Source organism: Argentina silus (genome assembly GCF_951799395.1).
Source record: "Argentina silus genome assembly, chromosome: Y".
Lineage (NCBI taxonomy): Eukaryota > Metazoa > Chordata > Actinopteri > Argentiniformes > Argentinidae > Argentina > Argentina silus.
Window position 1 is genome coordinate 3,745,001 of NC_139654.1, and position 9,197 is coordinate 3,754,197.

The following is a 9,197-nucleotide window of genomic DNA, read 5'->3' on the forward strand; positions in this document are numbered from 1 at the left end:
CTCTCTCTCTCTCCCCCTTTCTCTGTCTTCTCCCCCTCTCTCCTCCCCCTCTCTCTCTCTCTCCCTCTACCCCCACTCTCCTCCCCCTCTCTCCCCTCTCTCCTCCCCCTCTCTCCCCCCTCTCTCTCTTCTCCCTCTCTCTCTCTCCCCCTTTCTCTCTCTTCTCCCCCTCTCTCTCCTCCCCCTCTCTCCCCCCTCTCTCTCTCTCCCCCTCTCTCTCCCCCCCTCTCTCTCTCCCTCTCCCTCCCTCCCTCTCTCTCCCCCCCCCTCTCTCTCTCTCTCCCAGGCCTCTCTCCTCCAGCCTCTCTGACCGTCAGTCCCAACAGATCTCAGTTGTTCTCTGGTGAGTTTGTCTCAGTGAGCTGTGAGGTGCAGGGGAGCTCTACTGGATGGAGAGTGATGAGCTCCACAGAGGGTTCCAGGCTGTCAGAGTGTCGCTCTGTTAAATCATCAACTGGACCCACATGCCTCCTCCCCTCTGTATCCACCCGTCACAGTGGAGTGTTCTGGTGTGAGTCTGGGTCAGGAGAGTACAGCAATGCTGTCAACATCACAGTGATTGGTAAGCTGTTGTCACTTCTACAGTCATTAGGGTTAGGGTTAGGGTTAGGGTCAGGGGGGGTCAGGGTTAGGGTTAGTACTAGGGTTAAGGGAAGCTGTTCAGTACTACAGTTGTTTGGTGTTTCTGAGTCTCATTCAGAAAATGTTGTTGTAGAAAATCTAAACCTCTGGATTGTTGTGTCCCTCCGTTTATCAAAGAAAGAGTAAAAACAATAAAAATAATAATAGATTTATCAAAGACAGCGTTTGTGTTCTTGCACTTTACAATTTCACACTTTCACACCTGTTCTCTTACAGCTCCTCCCCGTCCTGTCCTGAGTGCGTCTCCTGCATGGTGGCTGAATGTTGGAGACTCAGTGACTCTGAGCTGTGAGGTTGGAGACTCGTCTACAGGCTGGACATTCTACTGGTACAGAGAGGTGTACGATGGACAGGGTTCCTCCTATAAGCAGCTACCAGACAGTGAGCGTGGGGCTGGAGGCTCCTACTCTGTCAGTCCTGTTGGTCTGAGTCACACAGGGGTGTATGAATGTAGAGCTAGGAGAGGAGAACCAGTCTATTATACAGACTACAGCTCTCCTCAGCTCCTCTGGGTAACAGGTGAGTTACTGATGGACTGTTTCAACTCTGAACTATGACCCTGTCTCAGTCTGAACTTTGACCACACTCTGTCACTCTCTCTCTCTCTCTGTCTTTGTTTTCTCTCTCTCCTTCTTCTCCCCCCCCTCTCTCTCTCTCTCCCTCTCCACCTCTCTCTCCCCCCTCTCTCTCTCTCTCTCTCCCCCCACTCTCCTCCCCCTCTCTCCCCTCTCTCCTCCCCCTCTCTCCCCCCTCTCTCTCTTTCCCCCTCTCTCTCTCTCTCCCTCTCTCTCTCTTCTCCTCTCTCTCTCTCCCCCTTTCTCTGTCTTCTCCCCCTCTCTCCTCCCCCTCTCTCTCTCTCTCCCTCTACCCCCACTCTCCTCCCCCTCTCTCCCCTCTCTCCTCCCCCTCTCTCCCCCCTCTCTCTCTTCTCCCTCTCTCTCTCTCCCCCTTTCTCTCTCTTCTCCCCCTCTCTCTCCTCCCCCTCTCTCCCCCCTCTCTCTCTCTCCCCCTCTCTCTCCCCCCCTCTCTCTCTCCCTCTCCCTCCCTCCCTCTCTCTCCCCCCCCCCTCTCTCTCTCTCTCCCAGGCCTCTCTCCTCCAGCCTCTCTGACCGTCAGTCCCAACAGATCTCAGTTCTTCTCTGGTGAGTCTGTCTCAGTGAGCTGTGAGGTGCAGGGGAGCTCTACTGGATGGAGAGTGATGAGCTTCACAGAGCGTTTCTGGCAGCCAGAGTGTCCCTCTGTTAAATCATCAACTGGACCCACATGCCTCCTCCGCTCTGTATACACCTATCACAGTGGAGTGTTCTGGTGTGAGTCTGGGTCAGGAGAGTACAGCAATGCTGTCAACATCACAGTGACTGGTAAGCTGTTGTCACTTCTACAGTCGTTAGGGTTAGGGTTAGGGTTAGGGTCAGGGGGGGTCAGGGTTAGTACAGGGGGGGTAGGGATGGGGAAGCTGTTCAGTTGTACAGTTTTTCGGTGTCTTTGAGTCTCATTCAGAAAATGTGGTTGTAGAAAATCTCAACCTCTGGATTGTTGGGTTAGGGTTACGCAGGTCAGAGGTCAAGTTACTGGACAACTGTTTCTACCAAAATGATGTCTTATTCATGACCTCCAATAATACCAACGTGTTCTAACTCTGATTCCTCCTCCACCTGCACCTCCACCTCCACCTGCATCTCCACCTCCACCTGCACCTCCACCTGCATCTCCACCTCCACCTCCACCTCCACGTCCACCTGCACCTGCATCTCCACCTCCACCTGCACCTCCACCTGCATCTCCACCTCAACCTGCACCTCCACCTGCATCTCCACCTCCACCTGCACCTCCACCTGCATCTCCACCTCCACCTGCACCTCTATCACTACCTCCACCTCACCCTCCACCTCCACCTCCACCTGCAACTCCACCTCACCTTCCACCGTCACCTCACCCTCCACCTACAACTCCACCTCACCCTCCACCTCCAGCTCCAACTCCACCTCCAGCTCCAGTGGTCTTCATGTCTCTGCCCAGGCTGCTGTGTAGTTTACTGGTGGTGTTCCCCTACCTGCTGGTGACCATCGTGCTGGTGGTGAAATGCTGCAGGGCTCCAGGTAAGAACCCTCTGCCCTCTACACCTACAGCTAGCTGACCCTCCTAAACACTCCACTGTCTACACTACACTACAGCTAACTGACCCTCCTAAACCCTCCCCTGTCTACACTACAGCTAGCTGACCCTCCTAAACACTCCCCTGTCTACACTACACTACAGCTAGCTGACCCTCCTAAACACTCCCCTGTCTACACTACACTACAGCTAGCTGACCCTCCGAAACACTCCCCTGTCTACACTACACTACAGCTAACTGACCCTCTTAAACACTCCCCTGTCTACACTACACTACAGCTAGCTGACCCTCCGAAACACTCCCCTGTCTACACTACACTACAGCTAGCTGACCCTCCTAAACACTCCCCTGTCTACACTTCACTACAGCTAACTGACCCTCTTAAACACTCCCCTGTCTACACTACAGCTAGCTGATCCTCCTAAACACTCCCCTGTCTACACTACACTACAGCTCGCTGACCCTCCTAAACACTCTCCTGTCTACACTACACTACAGCTAGCTGACCCTCCTAAACACTCCCCTGTCTACACTACACTACAGCTAGCTGACCCTTTTAAACACTCCCCTGTCTACACTACCCTACAGCTAGCTGACCCTCCTAAACACTCCCCTGTCTACACTACACTACAGCTAGCTGACCCTCCTAAACACCCCCCTGTCTACACTACACTACAGCTAGCTGACCCTCCTAAACACTCCCCTGTCTACACTACACTACAGCTAGCTGACCCTCCTAAACACTCCCCTGTCTACACTACACTACAGCTAGCTGACCCTCCTAAACACTCCCCTGTCTACACTACACTACAGCTAGCTGACCCTCCTAAACACTCCCCTGTCTACACTACACTACAGCTAGCTGACCCTCCTAAACACTCCCCTGTCTACACTACAGCTAGCTGACCCTCCTAAACACTCCCCTGTCTACACTACAGCTAGCTGACCCTCCTAAACACTCCCCTGTCTACACTACACTACAGCTAGCTGACCCTCCGAAACACTCCCCTGTCTACACTACACTACAGCTAACTGACCCTCCTAAACACTCCCCTGTCTACACTACACTACAGCTAGCTGACCCTCCTAAACACTCCCCTGTCTACACTACACTACAGCTAGCTGACCCTCCTAAACACTCCCCTGTCTACACTACACTACAGCTAGCTGACCCTCCTAAACACTCCCCTGTCTACACTACAGCTAGCTGACCCTCCTAAACACTCCCCTGTCTACACTACACTACAGCTAGCTGACCCTCCTAAACACTCCCCTGTCTACACCACACTACAGCTAGCTGACCCTCCTAAACACTCCCCTGTCTACACTACACTACAGCTAGCTGACCCTCCTAAACACTCCCCTGTCTACGCTACACTACAGCTAGCTGACCCTCCTAAACACTCCCCTGTCTACACTACACTACAGCTAGCTGACCCTCCTAAACACTCCCCTGTCTACACTACACTACAGCTAGCTGACCCTCCTAAACACTCCCCTGTCTACGCTACACTACAGCTAAATGACCCTCCTAAACACTCCCCTGTCTACACTACACTACAGCTAGCTGACCCTCCTAAACACTCCCCTGTCTACACTACAGCTAGCTGACCCTCCTAAACACTCCCCTGTCTACACTACACTACAGCTAGCTGACCCTCCGAAACACTCCCCTGTCTACACTACACTACAGCTAACTGACCCTCCTAAACACTCCCCTGTCTACACTACACTACAGCTAGCTGACCCTCCTAAACACTCCCCTGTCTACACTACACTACAGCTAGCTGACCCTCCTAAACACTCCCCTGTCTACACTACAGCTAGCTGACCCTCCTAAACACCCCCCTGTCTACACTACACTACAGCTAGCTGACCCTCCTAAACACTCCCCTGTCTACACTACACTACAGCTAGCTGACCCTCCTAAACACTCCCCTGTCTACACTACAGCTAGTTGACCCTCCTAAACACTCCCCTGTCTACACTACACTACAGCTAGCTGACCCTTTTAAACACTCCCCTGTCTACACTACCCTACAGCTAGCTGACCCTCCTAAACACTCCCCTGTCTACACTACACTACAGCTAGCTGACCCTCCTAAACACTCCCCTGTCTACACTACACTACAGCTAACTGACCCTCCGAAACACTCCCCTGTCTACACTACACTACAGCTTGCTGACCCTCCGAAACACTCCCCTGTCTACACTCCACTACAGCTAGCTGACCCTCCTAAACACTTCCCTGTCTACACTACACTACAGCTAACTGACCCTCCTAAACACTCCCCTGTCTACACTACCCTACAGCTAGCTGACCCTCCTAAACACTCCCCTGTCTACAGTACACTACAGCTCGCTGACCCTCCTAAGGGTCATTGAACACTACCCTCTGGTGTCAGAATGGGAACACTGCCTTCTGGTGTCAGAATGGGAACACTGCCCTCTGGTGTCAGAATGGGAACACTTCCCTCTGGTGTCAGAATGGGAACACTGCCCTCTGGTGTCAGAATGGGAACATTGCCCTCTGGTGTCAGAATGGGAACACTGCCCTCTGCTGTCAGAATGGGAACACTGCCCTGTGGTGTCAGAATGGGAACACTGCCCTCTGGTGTCAGAATGGGAACACTGCCCTCTGGTGTTAGAATGGGAACGTTGCCTGTAGTTGTGTGAATAGGACCAGAGATTGTATAAACTAGAGATACGCCTCTCCCTTGATTCACTGTTGGTTCTGACAGAGACGGGGAAGATGGCGCCTGTCCCATGTGGGGATACATTTCTGACCAATCACCACGCAGTTATAGATTAGCGTTACTGACAGCTGTTCTTGCTAGGGTCGTGTTGCTAGGATCACGTATATTATTTTATAGCCCGGTTCTAACTGGTAATTAGCCAGTATTTACTAAGAAACTATGAGGTAACTATGTGGTAACACGCGTTTAATTGAATATCACATGTTATTTAATATCAGTAATGATACAAAATCATGTTGTTTTATTCCTGTGTTGAACAGCTCAGCCTGATGAAGAGAAGCCAAGCAATGATGTCATCATGATGTCAGATTTGGATCCTCAGGAGTAACTGAACGTCCAGCAACAAGACATGGAAGCTATTTTAGCTCAGCTTTAAAGGGGCAATCTGGGATTGGTACATCCATGTTGGGACTCATAAATGAATGATATACAGGATAGCCATTGAGTATTGAAGAATATGACTTATAAATGCCTCATGAATTGACTTCAACTGACCCCAAAATATGAATCAGAAGACAAAATATCAGGTTGTTTTACTTAACCCTAACCCTAACCATTATGAAGTTAACATGTTAAAACCATCATGAAGTTAACATGGTGAAAACCATTTAAAATGTCATGGATGGTCAGTTATTTCAACCATCGCTCCGTCTCTGAATTTGAGAGGTTACATTTCTCTAGCCCCGTCCCTCAGCCTAGCGGGGAGACCGTTGTTTGAATCCCAGATTGCCCCTTTAAGAAAATGAATGTTGTTTTATCATAGAAAAAGGGTTTGATGCTTTTTATATTTCGAAGGATGTTTTCTGCTTTTTAAGGTCAGACTGAGGTCTAAGGTTAGCTTTGCTTGAATAAAAACAATGTTAGCATAGAACAACAATGTTATTTACTTGTGCTTTTACTTGTATTCAGAAATATTTTTGCTTCATCGGTTGTTTCCTTATTTTGATATGCATTGTTTTTTCATTAGATTATATCTTTTTCATTGGATTATATATTTGAATTTTGAAATATGTTTTGCTTTTTAGAGGTATTTTACAAAATCTTCTTTTTCCATCGCTGTTAGTCATTAAACCAGCCGATAAGACATTCCTTCTTTCTGCTTGGAGCTGGAATGTTGTTTCACATCATTAGTTTAATGTGTTTTTAACATGCAATTACATGTTTTGAAGGCACCCTGCAAAAAAGCTTGTTACTCTCTGTACCAGACTGTGTTTACCAGACTGTACCAGATCATTGTTGGGAAATTATTTTTATAAATAGAGTTTATTTTTGCTAAATGAAAAATACATTACTGCAGTGTGCTAAATTGACTAATGTGATGGCCTGTTGATAAATGAGAGATGGATCAAGCATTAGTCCCGTGGTACGTTGGATTAATACATGGAGAGGTCAAGCCAGGCTATCAAGAAGGATGTTTCAACACATGTTTACACAAAAAGCTGTAGTGGAAAAGTACCAGACTAGGGAGGGACAAACCAGAGCAGGTGTGTTATCTCACTAGCAGGGCGCTGTCTCCGCTGATGGGACCAATCGTGTGCCAAGGGGCTGGGACCAGCCCGTGCACCAACAAGGGAGAGCCAAGTCTAAACCACGGCTTCTCCCCAACCAAACAGCCAATCACATCATTTGTGTTACTGCTTTACGTGACTGTTAGAATCCATCCATTTTTGGAGGGTTGGTTACAGATTAACAGCTTGCTGACTGCGATTTTCCTTGCCAAAAGTGGTCCTTGTACAAGCCTGAAATTTTGACATAAATAAAATAGCTAAAAGTAAGAAGTTGTTTGTCTTCTCCTTAAAAAAAAGAACACGCTCTGACACCATGTTGACCAGACCACGCGGTGACATCATATCGCTGAGTCTACCTTTAACTGAATCTTATCTCGGTGTCTGGGATTTCTGAAGGGATGCTTTCCTCTGTCTGTGTTCATTGCATCGATCAATCAGGGTGGGAAATATGGATATGAACATGCAACGCAACAGTGGCCTTCGTGTTTGCAGTGAAAGTTTGAGAGTATCGATCGGAAGATGAAGAAATGGATTGACTTTCAAAGAGTAGGAAGTAAAATGCAGAAGGAGACTTTGAGTGGATGCTAACTGGTATTGAATGAAGGTTGCTGTTATGATGTGAAGTTTATGATGATGGTGTGAGGGTTGACAAGACATTATTATAATAATAGTAGCTGGTTTAATGTAAGTATGTTTCTATCAATCATGGGGGCAGGCAAGTTAAATCCAAACTTAGGATGTTTTGCACAAATTTGGACATTGAAAGTCTGAGAATACAAACTAAAATATGAAGGAATGGTTTGGCATTGAAAGAATATGAACTAAGTAAGAATATTTGGTGTTTAAGAACATTTTAAATGAAGTTTGAGATGTCAAAAGAATGAGGTCACCCGGTAAAAAGACATCATCAGGAAGAGAACACTATTCCATTGTTTGCTTCAGACAATTCAAATTCAAATTCAAAGTGTTTATTATCATATGCACAGTAGAAAACATGTTTCCCTGTACAACGAAATTCTTGCTTTGCTGTCCGCAGAATGCCAACCAATGTAAAATATACAATACTAAAGAATATACAATATATACTAAACAAATGTACAAGACAGCAAAATTTAAGGCATAAAATAAAATAGCAGCAATAATAATAATAAAACAGTGCAAATGTAGCAGTGCAATTATGCAAACTGGAAAATTCAGTTATTTGAGGTAGTAAGGTTATATTAATCTCCTATGGGTTGTTTAGGAGCCTGATGGCAGTGGGAAAGAAGGAGTTCTTCAGTCTGGTGGTCCTGCATTTAACACTTCTGTACCTCCGGCCTCAGGGTAGAAGTGTGAACAGTCCGTGCTGGGGGTGGGTGGGGTCCTTGAGGATGGAGGCGGCTCTCCTGTGGACTCTGCGGTGGTAGATGCTCTGCAGAGAGGGCAGTGGAGTCCTGGTGATTTTCTCAGCGTCTCCTAGGCCTGTCTGCACATTTGGGTTGTCATGACGTTGCTAAGGGAAGTGTTAACACTGGAAAGAAAACGTCCCCTTTGGTTCACACTAATGTTCTATTACACTAATGTTCTATTACACTAACGTTCTATTACACTAATGTTCTATTATACTAATGTTCTATTACACTAATGTTCTATTAAACTAACGTTCTATTATACTAACGTTCTATTACACTAATGTTCTATTACACTGTTCTATTAAACTAATGTTCTATTACCCCTGGATACGATCTAGTGTGCCTAGAAACGAAACTCACTAACTTACCATGTTGTCAAACATGTTGGCACCGAACAGTCCCATAGAAATACATTCCTAACCCTAACAGTCCCATAGAAATACATTCCTATCCCTAACAGTCCCATAGAAATACATTCCTATCCCTAACAGTCCCATAGAAATACATTCCTAAACATAACAGTCCCATAGAAATACATTCCTATCCCTAACAGTCCCATAGAAATACATTCCTAAACATAACAGTCCCATTGAAATACATTCCTATCCCTAACAGTCCCATAGAAATACATTCCTATCCCTAACAGTCCCATAGAAATACATTCCTAACCCTAACAGTCCCATAGAAATACATTCCTAACCCTAACAGTCCCATAGAAATACATTGGAACATTTAAAAATGCATTTTGTTTTTACGCTGCTGACACAATCCGGAGTGCCAGATG

General features: G+C 47.0%; 2 protein-coding genes across 2 annotated transcripts in view; both read left to right on the forward strand.

Annotated features, from left to right (window-relative positions):
* Positions 1 to 9,197, forward strand: part of LOC310823883 (uncharacterized protein) — a 259,021-nt gene that overhangs the window by 198,019 nt on the left and 51,805 nt on the right. The gene's annotated exons all lie outside the window — the stretch shown is intronic.
* The window catches only part of LOC310823733 (uncharacterized protein), a 566,003-nt gene that overhangs the window by 49,228 nt on the left and 507,578 nt on the right, over positions 1 to 9,197 (forward strand). The gene's annotated exons all lie outside the window — the stretch shown is intronic.